We start from the raw sequence: 14,924 nt of genomic DNA, 5'->3' as shown, positions 1-14,924 counted from the left end.
ATTATATTTCTTTTCTGAAACTTTTCTTTGATTATACCTTCCCCTCACCTTTTAAACAAAATTTTATCCAAGTATATTTTAAATACAAGGTACTAATTTTGTGTAAATAGAATCACATATTTTATTAGGTTAAGTACACTCATGTAACCACCACCCATTCAGGATGTAAGGCATTTTCATTATCCCAGAACAGTGTCATTATTGTAGCCAACACTTTCTCCTATTCTGATCTCAGCAAAACTCATCTGTTTCCTGACTCCACGAAACAGCTTTTCCTGTTCTCAAATTTTCTATAAGTGGAATTACATAGAGTTTATATTCTTTCATGTATGACCTGTTTCACTCAGAAAAATGCTTTTGAGACTTATCCATGTTCTTTGCAATCTCAGCAGTGTGTTCATTTTTATAATGATTAACATTCTGTTGTATTAATTATACCACACCAATCACTGTTGATAGTTTCAGTTGCATCCTGTGCATTGCTAGGAATAGATATTATGGGGGAGGCACTCCACATAGCAGTTAGGACACTCTTGGGACTCAAACATATCATATCTGGGTTCAAGTCATGGATCTATTCGCGATCCAAACTTCCTGCTAGCACACACCTGGGAAGCAACAGGTGATAGCTCAAGTACATGGAACCCTGACGTGGGAGCTGAAGCACATGGAGCCCTGACTTGGGAGGAATGGGAGACACGTGGAGTTCCTAACTCCTGTCTTTGGCCTGGCCCAGCCCTAACTACTGTGGTGACTGCGGAGTTAGCCAGTGAGCAGAAGATCTTTCTCTCCTTTTCAGATCTTTTTAGATAAAATTAAATTTTGAAATAATTTTATGAATATTCATTAGCTACACATTTTTTTATATTGCCAGATCCTTATACAGGCTTTGTCTAGTGTTTCCTTATGACTACATACTGGTTTTCAGCTTTCACAGCGTTATGGCACACTACGTCCCTCTGTCATTCATTGGTGATGTTGACTGTGATTACTTTACCAAATTTTGTCTAATTTCTCCAGAGTATCATTACTGCTTTTTTCTTTATCAAAAATACTAAGCAATCTGTGAGGAAAGACTTCAAATATAAGAAAATATTTCATTCTCATTAAAACTTTCCAACTTCCCACTAGTTTTAGCATCCATTCATGATTCTTGACTAAAATTTTATCATTATGGCTCCAAAATGATGATTTTTCCCGTAATAACAATCATTTGAAATGTATCAATCAGTCCCTCGGCATTCTGCTATAAGCACAGACCCTCTAACTCAATTCATTTATCTATTATTATTGTAGACTTATAAATTGCTATTTTATCAATGGTTCATTACATTTTCCTTTAAAATTATAGATCAGTTTATGATACGTTCCAGGCTCATCTTGTACCTGTCCTTGTCCTGTGACTGATCATTTCTCTAAGATGTCCTGGCTCTTAAGAGAAATTATATTGGAGATTTAAATCTGGGTTCTAGGCATCTTCATAATGTCAGAGGTGACTTTGCTTTTTGAGTTTTTTGTTTACTGGATACAGATATGAATATATGCCTTTCTAGACCCATATATTCAAATATATATGCGAGAAGTACATGCACACATATATTCACATAAACAGGCATGCATTTTGTAGACATCATGAATTCACAGTGACACCATAATTCTTTTTTTTTAGAAGATTTATTTATTTTCATTACAAAGTCAGATATACAGAGAGGAGAGACAGAGAGGAAGATCATCTGTCCGATGATTCACTCCCCAAGTGAGCGCAATGGATGGTACTGCGCCGATGCGATGCCGGGAACCAGGAACCTCTTCCGGGTCTCCCACACAGGTGCAGGGTCTCAAGGCTTTGGGCCGTCCTCTACAGCTTTCCCAGGCCACAAGCAGGGAGCTGGATGGGAAGTGGAGCTGCCGGGATTAGAACCGGTGCCCATATGGGATCCCGGTGCGTTCAAGGGGAGGACTTTAGCTGCTTGGCCACGCTGCCGCTGGGCCCAACACCATAAATGTAATGCATATCTTCAGGATTCTTTTTTGCCTACTCCACATTCCATATTTTTATCGTTCTTCCTCTACAATGATCATCTTAATGATAAGAACAACATTGCCAGTTTTACTCATTTGCTCAATTCTCCTGACACATCAAAAATAATTTTAAGATTTCTCCCTCCAAATAATTGTTCTTTTTTAAAAACTAAACAGAGATAAATTTTTGTGTGAAAATCTTCTCTTCTTCCCCTAATCCTATCCAAGTTTTCATTTCATTCATCCTATCCAAATACTTCATTCAAAATTACTTGGAGAACTCCCTTTCTCCCTTATTTCCTTCCTTCTGTCCCTGTTCCTTCCCTCCCTGTATTTCTTCCTTCTTCCCTCCATCCCTTCTTTCTTTATTCCTTCTTTCCTTCCTTCTTTCCTTCCTTCCCTCCCTCCTCCCTTTCCTTCCCTTCTTCCTTCTTTCCTCCCTTCTTCTTTCTTTTCTTTTCCTTCATTTCCTTTTCCTTTCACTGTAGTGTGAATGAAGTGTATTTAAATAAATTAACTTCATTTACTGCCTTTTTCTTTCAATTTTCAATTTTTTTCTTCTTCATTTTTATTGATTTAATTTTTTTATGTTTACCATATGGAACATTAACATACATCCAAAAGTCAAAAATATTAGAGAAGATATACTCAGGGCCTCAGGGACGAATCACTCCATCTCATATTCTTCCAACTGTATTCCCCATTGTGTGCAATCTATTCATTTTCTGTGTTTCTCTGTGTAAAGATAACCAGGCATATGCATTTTCTTATTTTTCCACCGTTCATATAAAATATGAATATGTTTACACTTTTTTGCACTTTTATTGCTTTAATTAAAAATATCTCTTCAAAGTTCACTGCATTCCAGTTCACACAGATCTCCCTCACAAAATTTTAGAATTGCAGTCGTATGTATATAAGGTAGTTTACTTAATCCCTTTACAAGGATAATTTATTTGTTCTTTGAAATAGCTTTAGCAGAAATATTTTTCTTTGTTAAGATTTATTTTATTTGAAAAGCAGAGTTACAAGAACAGAGAAAGGGAGAAAGCAAGAGAAAGCTTGCATTCACTGGTTACCCGCCAAATGGCAACCGTGGTCAGGGCTGGGCCAGACCAAAACCAGGAACCAGGAGATTCTTCCAGGTCTTTCAAGAGGATACAGGAATCCTAGGACTTGGCCCATCTTGTGCTGCTTTCTCAAGTGCATTATCAGGGAGCTGGATCAGAAGTGGAGCAGCAGGAACTGGAACGGGCACTCATGTGGAATACAAGCATCACAGGTGGTGGCTTTACTTGCTGTGTCACAATGACGGCCCCAAATGTTTTCTGAAATAAAACGAGTTACATAAATATATAGGCTAAGAGTCTTTGGTTTCAATTACAGTCATTAACATATTGGAGAAGAGAGAAAGAACAGCTTTAAAATATCAATTGCAACAATATCCCCAACCCCTACGAGTAATTCAAAATGTCTCTTTTTTTGCATCTGCGAATTCTGGGTTTGGTGAACTTAACAAAGAGCCTCATAATGATCACCAAGTATTTCAAGTGCTCTCTGAGTGCACTTGATGTTTCCAAGGATTTTCATTTCACAAATTACTTTGTGTGGTGATTTGAGAAACTGTGCTTTCCTTTAAGTACCCAAAGTTATGATAGATGCATTCTGTATTGAAAGATTGTGGCCTTTCTAGCTTAGCTCTGGTCAACAGAAACTTTTACCGAATTTGCCACTTCTCCAGAAGCATTAAGCTCTAAGGGTGGAATCCCTGTTTCATTCAGGCTTCCACATGGCTGCAGGGATTGAACCTATTGCCTGTGGACACTATCATTTTATAAGCTACAAAATATTGGCATCTATGCTGACAATATTGTACCAGTCCTGTTCAACAACACGACTGTCCTTCCCTTTACTGCTGACACAATAAGCCTCCAGCCTTCCTTAGTAACATGCTCAATAAGCCATCCCTCATTTAAAACCTGCTGGTGTTTCTATCATAAACCTTGCCATGCTGCCTGGCTACCACTTTTGTCTGGGATTTTTCTGGTTTTCAGCCCAGGTTTGTTTGACAAAGCACCTGCCAAACTCAGCTCAGGCTGCTCCACTCCAAATTGCATATTTCTTGGTATATGCTGTCATCTGTGTTATGTTGCTAGAGCTGTTTGCATTTGGCCATGTCAGACAATTTTCATCAATCACTCACTGTCATGACATAGAGCATCTCACATGTCAAACTTCAGACGACATCCAGCTGGCAAATATATTCATACCCTCTGGCTCCAGAACTTCAGAACAACTGTCCCAATCAATATCACAGGCTAAAATGCTGGCCTTAAGAGGTTTTGTCAGGGTTTTGTGCCTAGCTCACAGTATTTTTCTTGAATTAAGTGAGTTGGGCTCTCTTGCACTTTGTTTTAAACCAACGGACTGGTTTAATATAGAGAACTTATTCTTACATTCTCAAACATTGTCTTTATCAACACACACACACACACACATACACACACAGAGTGAGAGAGAGAGAGAGGAGGTGCCCAATATTCAACTACATTCACATGGTTTGTTAATATATCCTTCCTCTAGGCTAATCTGAATATGTGAAGAGTAAGTCATATGTTTGTGCCCTGCCCACATGGGTCTACCATAGGACCTGTAACAACCTAGCTTTCTGATTATTTTTTTTGAATGAGTATATCCATATCCAAAAATGTTAATTCATTTGAAATCTTTTTTGCTAAGGTCAAACAGATGTTCAAGAATTATTTCCAAGCTTCAACAGTTGTTTAAAGACTAAAAGAGGAGGAAGACAAATATCACCAGATATTAGATCTCTTTTCAAAAAGACTTCAACCTAATCTCAAATAGACACATTCTTTCTGAAACAGTTATGAAATGGGAAATGATCCTGATTGGTCAGTTTCATGTACATCTGAATAATTGGGTTGGATTTAGATGAAAAAGACACTTATGGAGGTATTCAATCATATATGCTAATATATGTATACCAAAATGACACAATTGCTTTTTAAAAAATTTAATCACAAAGCGATTGTTCTGGATATATTCCTAGGAGTGCTATTGCTGGATCATACGGTATGTTGAATTTGAGTTGTTTGAATATTCTCCATACTGATTTCCATAGAGGCTGTACCAGCCTGCAGCCCCAGCAGTGGAGTAGGGTTCCCTTTTCCCCGCAACCTCGCCAACAAGTGTCGTTGGTGCTTTTATTCATGTGGGCCAGTCTTACTGGCGTTAGGTGGTACCTCATTGATGTTTTAATTTGGATTTCCCTTATTGCCAGGGAACTTGAGCATTTTTTCATATGTTTATTTGCCATTTGGGTTTGTTCCTTTGTGAAGTGTTTGCCCATTTCCCGTGCCCATTTCTTGAGTGGCTTGTTTGTTTTGACATTTTGGTTGTTTTGTAGCTCTTTGTATATTCTGGAGATCAGCCCTCTATCACCTATGTCGTGTGCGAAGATCTTCTCCCATTCTGTGGGTTGCCTTTTTACTTTGTTGATTGTTTCTCTAGCTGTACAGAAGCTTCTTAGGTTGATGAGGTCCCAATTGTTTATTTTGGTCTTGATTTCTACTGCATTTGGAGTCTTTTTTAGGAAGTGAGGGCCTACCCCTAAGTGTTGCAGTGTGTTTCCAACATTTTCTTCCAAAAGTTTGAAGGTTTCTGGATGTAGGTTTAGATCTGTTATCCATTTAGATCTGACAATTGTTTTATGAGAAACCAACATGCACTCCTATGCTCATAGCAGCACAATCAGTAATTGCAAAAACATGGAAGCAGCCAAAATGCCCATCAGCAGAGGATTGGATAAGAAAGCTATGGTTCATCTACTCCATGGAATACTACTCAGCTATTAAAAAAAACAAAATGCAGTTCTTTGTGGCCAAATGGGCCAAACTGGAAACCATAATGCTAAGGGAAATGAGCCAATCCCAAAAGGTTAAATACCACATGTTTGCCTTAATTTAAGATGATATGATGTTATGTATAACATGTTATGTTATGAATGTTATATGTTGTGTATAAACTAAAATTGAAGTGTAGGTGAGGTGGTCACAGAAGGTGGCTGGGAACTCGCATTTACTTTTAACATATTGGTTACTCATTACTATGTCAATTAATTCCATAATGATGTAAATTTTTGCTGATGGTATGTTGGAGCTTTCAATTGACTGGGATGATACTCTGCTGGCTCTGTCTTCAGACCAGAGAGGGTATACCTAAGAAGCCGTTGAACTTGACTGGACAATAAGATGCTGGACTCTATGTTTGGTATACGCTTGCAATGGGGGAATCTCAACTGAACTTGAGCTGTGGTTATGCAACAAGGTGGAGGAATCCACCATGGTGGGAGGGTTTGGGGAGGGGTGGGGAGAACCCAAGTACCTATGTAACTGTGTCACATAATACAATGTAATTAATGAAGTAAAATAATAAATAATTAAAAGAGAAAAAAAAAGAAGTAAAAAAAATTTTTAATCATTTCTATTTGATAGGCAGATTTTACATAGAGAGAAACATACACAGAAAGATTTTCCATTTGCTGTTTCACTTCCCAAATGGCCACAATGGCCAGAGCTCAGCTGATTTGAAGCCAGGAGCCAACAGCTTCTTCCGGGTCTCCCACATGAGTGCACAGTACCAAAGTTTTGGGCCATCCTAAAGTACTTTTCCAGGCCACAAGCCAAGAGCTGGATTGGAAGTGCAGCCGCCAGAACACAAACCTGTACCCATGTGGGATGTAGGTGCAACAGGGCGGCAGATTAGCATGCTGTGCCACTAAGCCAGCTCCATGATACATCCTCTAAGTATATGGACATTAGCTACATAATTATTACAATGGGAAACAGATGGAAGTTTCAGTGGGGATCATAAATGATAATACTATGTAGCAATGAGGTTTGAAGTATGCATTAATTATGGAGTTCACAAGTCCATGACTTTGGCAATCTTAATGTATCTGAAATAAAAAAAATAGTTTGTAAAATCTCATGAATAATATCAGTATTTATTTTTCTCTTCAAAAGTTGGAGGTTCGTGCTTTAGCACAGTGTGTTAAGTCACCACCTATGATGCCAGGATCCCTTATGATCACCAGTTTGAAATCCAGCTGCTTTTTTCCAGTCCAGCTCCCTACTAAAACACCTTGGAAGTCAGCAGACAATTTCCCAAGCACTTGGGCCCCTGCACCCACAAGGGAGACCTAGCTGAAGGTCCTGGTTCTTGCCTTCTACGTGGCCCAGGTCTGGCTATGGCAGCCATTTGGGGAATGAATCAGAGGATAGAAGATCTCTCTGTCTCTGTCTCTGTGTCTGTCTTTCTCTCTCTCCCCCCCTTTAACTCTGCTTTCAAATAAATGATTATTTTGAAAAAAAATAAAAGCAAAAGTTAGTGCATGAATGGGGAGCTGATTCAAAGGAGCCTAACTAAAACTTGGTTACAGAAAGATTTGTTGACACACTTCAGCAAAAATTAAAAAAAAAAAGATATACAGATAGTCATCTGGTCCACAGTAAGTGGTAGATTCATATATTATTAAGGAAATCCAATGATAATCATGGGGTAGTACTAAGACTTAACTATTAGAATGAAAACAGTAATTTTAATTAAGTAATGGAAAGGATATGAAGCAAATGGAAATGTATTGTTGGTGTGAAAACTAAGAGGCAGAGCTACTTTGCCAAACTATTTAGCAGTTTCCTGTCAAGTGTACAAACCGGTAATCTCACATACAGTGAAATAAATGCATATGTTTTTTTTTAAGATTTATTCATTTTATTACAGCCAGATATACAGAGAGGAGGAGAGACAGAGAGGAAGATCTTCCATCCGATGTTTCACTCCCCAAGTGAGCCACAACGGGCCGGTGCACGCCGATCCGAAGCCGGGAACCTGGAACCTCCTCCGGGTCTCCCACACAGGTGCAGGGTCCCAATGCATTGGGTTGTCCTCGACTGCTTTCCCAGGCCACAAGCAGGGAGCTAGATGGGAAGTGGAGCTGCCGGGATTAGAACCGGTGCCCATATGGGATCCCGGGGCATTCAAGGGGAGGACTTTAGCCGCTAGGCCACGCCGCCGGGCCCAATAAATGCATATGTTTACACAAAAATCTATCTAGTGGCTTTACGCATGGTCAAAATTTTAGATAATGCACGTGCTTCTCATGTGTGGTACATATAAAGAAATTGTGACACATTCACACAATGAATTACTATTTAGCATTGGAAATGAATGAGTTATTGATACACATAATAAGTGTGCAAATTTCAAATATGTTCTACTAATTGAAGGAAGCCAAATTTGAGAGACTACAGGGAGCCTCATTTGATTTATATGATCTTCTGGAAAAGACAAAATTACAGAGATTCATGATTGCCATTTGCTGGGAGTCAGGGGATAGGTTGTTCAGAACGTGACATAGAATTATGTTTTGGATTATGACAGTGTTGTTTTATCCTGATTAAGAAAGTAAATGACTGTAGATGTTTCTCAACGCTGATAGAATTGTAAGTCAGAAAGTGTACATTTATTGTTCATAATTTGTGCTTCTAAGATGAAAATAATAGGGAATAATATTCATTTTCAGGGAGTAAAAGCTGAGGAAATTTATTATGATAGATGTTATGCTTGCTGAAAAAAAATATTTAGGTTAAAGAAAATGATCCTAAAAGAACACGCAAATCTATAGCAAAAAGTTAAAGCTAACAAAAATTGTAAATATGTGGGAAATTGTTAAGGCTGTTGAGTTTTGTCTTTGTTTTACTTGCCTTTTTAAATATTTATGCATTTAAAAATTTTTTTCAGATACAGTTCCATAGGCACAGGGATTCTCCCCTCCAACCCCTTTCTCTCCTCACTATTCTCCCCTCCCCCATGATATTACAATTATATAGTCATTCAGCGTCAAGCACAAGTTCAGCATTCTTCTGTTTATGTGTATTATGGCATTGTAGGTACAGCCAATGGTAGGAAGTCTAGCATCTTACTGTCAAGGTATGTTTACCAGTTTCATTAGGAATCCTCCTTTTATTCAGGAGTAGAGATGTATACTGCAATGTGTCTCCAGTTCATGCTATCTATGTTGTTCTCCATTATACAGTTTTCATCTATGAGAACAGCTGTATATACATATTAATGTACATATCTATCTTCTATTTTGCATGAAAGTTGCCTTGTATCAGAGAGAACATACGATATTTTTCCTTTTGGGATTGGCTTTTTTCACTCATAATGGTCTCCAGGTGTAACCATTTCGTTGCAAATGGTACAATTTCATGCTTTTTAGTGGCTGGATAATATTCCGTGGGGGTAGATCTACCATAGTTTCTTTATCCATTTCTCTTTCAATGGGCATCTGGCTTGTTCTCATCTCTTTACTATAGTGGATTGTACTGCTATGTTTCTCATATGTAAATTTCACTTCCTTTGGATATATTCTCAAGAACAGGAAAGCTGGGTCAAATGGAAGATCGATTTTCAGTTCTCTGAGCATTCACCATACTGATTTCCATAGTGTTTGTACTAGCCTACATTCCCACCAGCAGTGGAATAGAACACCTTTCTCACCACATCCACACCAGCAGGTCTATAGTTCTCTAGAACTAATGCTTCAACCATAAATTGTATTGTGAGATTTTTAGCATGTATAAATGTGAAATGTGGTTGGGGCTGTGGCAGTAGTGTTGTGGATTAAGCTGCTGCTAGCAGTGTTGGCATAATATATTGGCATGGGTTTAAGTTGCAGCTGATGCACTTTCAATCCAACTCTCAGCTAATATGACTTGGAAAGCAGCAGAGGATGGCCCAAGTCCTTAGTTCCCTGAAACCCATGTGAGAGATCTGGATGGGATTCCTGGTTCCAGGCTTTGACCTGTTCCAGGCTGGGACTTTAGTGCCACCTGGGGTGTGAACTAGCAGATAGAAGCTGGTGCTCTGTCTTTCTCTCTTTCTCTCCCTCTCCTCCCTCTCTCCCTCTTTTCCTCACTGCTTCACTTCCATCCTGACTTTCAAATAAATCATTTTACAAAGATTTAAAATTAGTGTCTCCAAGTTAAAAGCCTTACATTACCTAATTTCAAAGTTTCTTTAACTCTACATTAACTGCAATATTGGGGTATTTTGAATGGTTAGAGAAGTATGTCTGAACAAAATATATCATCCAGAAAAAGATTCACGTTTTTTACAATTGATTTTCCAGGAGGAACTTAATGCATTTGGAAGGGAAAAGTATCATCAACAAATAGGACGGGAACAACTTAGTAAACATATGGAAGTAATTACCCTTTGGCATTTTGTTGACAGAGAACATAGAAGCTAATTTGAGATGTATTAATATCTAAATGATGGAACTAAACCTATAAAATGTTTTTTTAAGTTACAGAATATTTTTGTGAACTTGAAATAAACAAAGATTTCTTTGAGAAGCCAAGCACACACATAACATTAAGCCTAGAGCAAAAAGAATCAAGAATCCTTTGAGAAAGAAACATGATTTTCATTAATCATCTACAAAAATAAAACTGCAAGCCAAAGAAATATTAAAAATATTGATTGAACATATAGTAGACACAGGAATTATGTCTATACTGTGCAAAGATTGCTCAAAAATAACTAAGAAAATGGACAAAATATTCAGCAAAATCCACAAAAAGAAGTTGTAAATATGCAATAAGTGCATGCAAAGTTTATCTTTGTTATTAGACACTGGCAAAATGAAAATTAAAGCCATAGTGCTACAACCACTTTGGAAAACTGCTTCACAATGTTTTAAAGGTTTATTTTACTTTCAATTGAAACTTAGTAACTGTACATATTTATGGGGTACAAAGTGATAAAAGAACAACTAAACATATGAGATGGTTATGACTTAGCAATTCCACTGTTTGGTACATAATCAAACAAAATAAATTTTGGCCACATACTTTAATTGGTCAGGATTATATTCTGCCAGCTCTGCTTTCAGACCAGAGATGGTTGCCCCAAGAAACGGTTGAATTTATCTGGACTATAAGATGCTGGACTCTATGCATGGTACATGCTTGCAATGAAAGAATCATGACTGGATTTGATCTGTACTACTGCAACAAGGTGGAGGAATCCACCATGGGGGGAGGGCACAGGGAGGGGCTGGGGGAATCCCAGAGCCTATGAAACTGTGTCATAAAATGAAATGTAATTAAAAAAATTTTTGGCCACATAGACTTCTATTATGCAGATTATAATAATTTTACTCAAGATAGTATCATAATCCAAAAATCTATGAGCAAAAGTGAATAAACTGTGAGATAGTGATATAAATAAATAATATTAACAATGAAAAATACAAATGAATACCTCTGAGTCTCATGGACGTACTGTTGAGTAAAAGTTGATGGATAGCAAAAAACCACATATTTTATGTGAAGTTGTGAAACACATGAATCTAACCCATGGTAATAGAAATCATAACAGTGATTGCTTATCTAAGGGTTTGATAGGACTGGAATAAGTAAGCACAGGATATCTTCAGCTTATTTTGAGTAGATATAGATTATATTTACATATCTGATTGACATGTAAATGCACCATGTTATATGATATTACCCGTATGTACATAGAAAATATCATTGGGGTCTGCGTTATGGTGCACTGGTTTAAACTGCTGCCTGTAAAAATATATACAAATATATAAAAATGGTGATTAGACTCCTGGCTGCTCCATTTCCATTCCTGCTCCCTGCTAATGTGCCTGAGAAAGATGGGATCAAGTGCTTGGACCCCTACCACATACATGATAGATTCAGATGGAGTTTCAAGCTCCTGGCTTTAGCCTGGCCCAGTCCTCATTTTACAACCATTTATGGAGTGAATCAAAAATGGAAGGTCTCTCTCTCTCTCTCTCTCTCTCTCTCTCTCTCTCTCTGTTTCTCTCTTTTTCTCTCTCCTTCTGCCTTTCAAATAAAATAAATAAATAAATAAAATAAATAAATTAAATATATCACTGGGGGCCTGAACTGTAGAAAAGCAAGCTAATCCTCCACCTATGGTGCCAGGATACCATATAAATGCTGATTTGCTTGAACACCAAAAAGTTATGATTTGTAGTTTTGAAACCTCAGGAAAATGGCCTGTGTTGTGGCTTTATTTTTGAAGGTCACTGAAGCATTTTGACTGATTCCACAGTCACTGTTTGTTTATTTTTTACTAAAATGTACATAAATCAAGAAATACTATTATTCCTATAAATTCTAGTTACCATTTATTTGTGAGAAGATGATCTGATTGGAAAATAGACCAGGTCAGTTACTGAATAGGTAGGTGGTCACTAAGATCCTTTGCAAGCTTCAGTGTTCAGAAATCAGAGAAAAAAATGTTGAATTGTATTAGTGGTTTGGATAAAGTTAATTGAAACTGACTTTTCAATTACTGAGAGTAAAATTATTCCACTTTCTTAATTTTGACATTCATAAAGGAGATGTGATAACTTATAAATATGGCTGCTTGTGGAGGTTAAGATCAATGATCCACAACTATGTGCAGCACTTAGGCTGCAGCAGACCTAAGTACTCTGGATAGAAAATAATATGACTAGAGGCAACAATAGTAACGCAGCATGGCAAGTTGCTGAAAATTTAAAGGCAGAGACCTTTTATTTGGTCATGATCAAAATACCAGTATTCATTTATTTTTAGCTAATCTTAGCAACAAAAGGTATGGGAAAATTTAGATGTCTGTGGCTTTTAGAATCGAATCTGGTTCATCTATCTGTTTCTAGGCTAAGTGAATTATTTATCAGTGACTCAGCACATCTTTGCATTTGAAGGAACACTGCACAAATTAAAACAGGGCAGTATTTATTTCTGGAGCTAGAAAACAAATCCAGTTAAATAACTTGGAAATATTTTTATTTCTCAAAATTACGAATAATGTCTTCAATATAAAAATTGAGTGTCTGCATTTTGTGAACTGCTTTGTACTTAGACTGCAATGTGTTTTCAGTTCTTGCCTTTCCACATATTAAATGGCATAAGCAGCTATTAAATGCCCATGTGTTGCAAACAAAATCTCAGGAGATTTTATTGGAGTAGAAAATGAAACAGAATGGCAATGAGCTGAAGCCACATTTTCTGTTTCCTTGCAGGATCACAATTTGGTTCAGGTATCTACTGCATTCCTACCACCACAGGGAGTTCGCGTCAGTCTGTTGCACCAGAGCACAGCACTCCCTTTGGTTATTTTTCTTGTCCATATAGGTCATGTGACCTACATTGGACTGAACTATATTCCATGATTTCTAGAGAAGTTAATCAATTTTGTTTGAATGCATAAGAAAATACTCCCAAACAACTAGTAACAGCCTCTTGATATGAAGTTGCTTTTGAGGGGAAAAATGTAAAAAGAAGGATTTTTCATTCAATCATTGAATTAATGATGCTTCATCTGACACCTGATCTCCTGAAAGTTTTCCCGTCTTTGTTCTCAAAAATAGCTTTATAAGCAACTCTTTATATATGCCGAAGCTTTGCTTGATAGTAAAATTTTGTTGTTTTGGGATTGACTTTTAGACTGAAATAGAATATCCATGTTTCATAGTCCTGCCTATATATATTTAAGAGACAATGAAAAAGTGAATGTATACTTGGTTCCTGTGGGGTAATCCAATTCCAAAGGGAGTTCAAGGGGTTATCAAACCATCTTCAGAGATTTCACATAGTATTCTTGATAGGTCACAGTCTCCAGTCCTCACAATCATGGCAAATCTTCTTAAAACCTTGAAATATTAAAATATGACAATACACAGAGACAAACAATGCAGAATTGGACCCAAGAGGACTAAAGTACAGCAATTTTGGAAGTGCAGAAATTTCCATTTCATCTGTTCTCTAACTGTTCAATGGTCACAGACGCCAAAGACTTTATTTTCTGTCTAGCAGGAAATTTTGGTTCAATTTCATATCAGAACATGAGATGGTGGTAAAAAGTGGAGAACATATTTTTTTATCATAGGTGTGAAAAATAGGAAAATGATGACCTGTGCCTAAAGGATCATCAATGCATAGATAATTTTATAATGAAGAATAACCTTCACAAGTTAGGAAAATGAAATCATCCATTGCTAAATAATAAAGTATTTAACTAGCCTGAGGTTATCAGAAGCAAAGACAATGAGAAACAAAATCTTGACAATAACCTCCCTTTTTTGTGACAGATGTAACAAATATTGAAGATTATTTTATTTTATTTTATTTTAAAGATTTATTCATTTTATTACAGCCAGATATACATAGAGGAGGAGAGACAGAGAGGAAGATCTTCCATCCGATGTTTCACTCCCCAAGTGAGCCACAACGGGCCGGTGCACGCCGATCCGAAGCCGGGAACCTGGAACCTCTTCCGGGTCTCCCACGCGGGTGCAGGGTCCCAAAGCTTTGGGCCGTCCTCAACTGCTTTCCCAGGCCACAAGCAGGGAGCTGGATGGGAAGTGGAGCTGCCGGGATTAGAACCGGCGCCCATACCGGGGCTTTCAAGGGGAGGACTTTAGCCGCTAGGCCACGCCGCCGGGCCCATATTGAAGATTATTTTAAAAGCCATAAGAGCTATCCCCAAATTATGCTTAAAATTCAGGAAAACTATGTTTAATCTGCAAAGCCTAGAAAAGGGTTTGAGCGTTTGTAATGTTACCTTTAGGGATTTTTAAAAGAAAATCATATTACTACTTTTCAAAGTAATTTAAACAAGACTAAGGCTGTGCTTGCCGATAGATTTCTTTAGGAAGACAATTATGATGGACACATAAAGATAATTTTGATTGGTGTATCTTGTACTCACATGGAAATATCTAAAATACTTCAAAGCCCTTGAAAACAGTTCTCTTGGAGGGATTAACTATTCCCCTGTAAATATGG

Source organism: Ochotona princeps, chromosome X, assembly GCF_030435755.1.
Source record: "Ochotona princeps isolate mOchPri1 chromosome X, mOchPri1.hap1, whole genome shotgun sequence".
Lineage (NCBI taxonomy): Eukaryota > Metazoa > Chordata > Mammalia > Lagomorpha > Ochotonidae > Ochotona > Ochotona princeps.
This window is presented reverse-complemented; position numbering follows the sequence as displayed.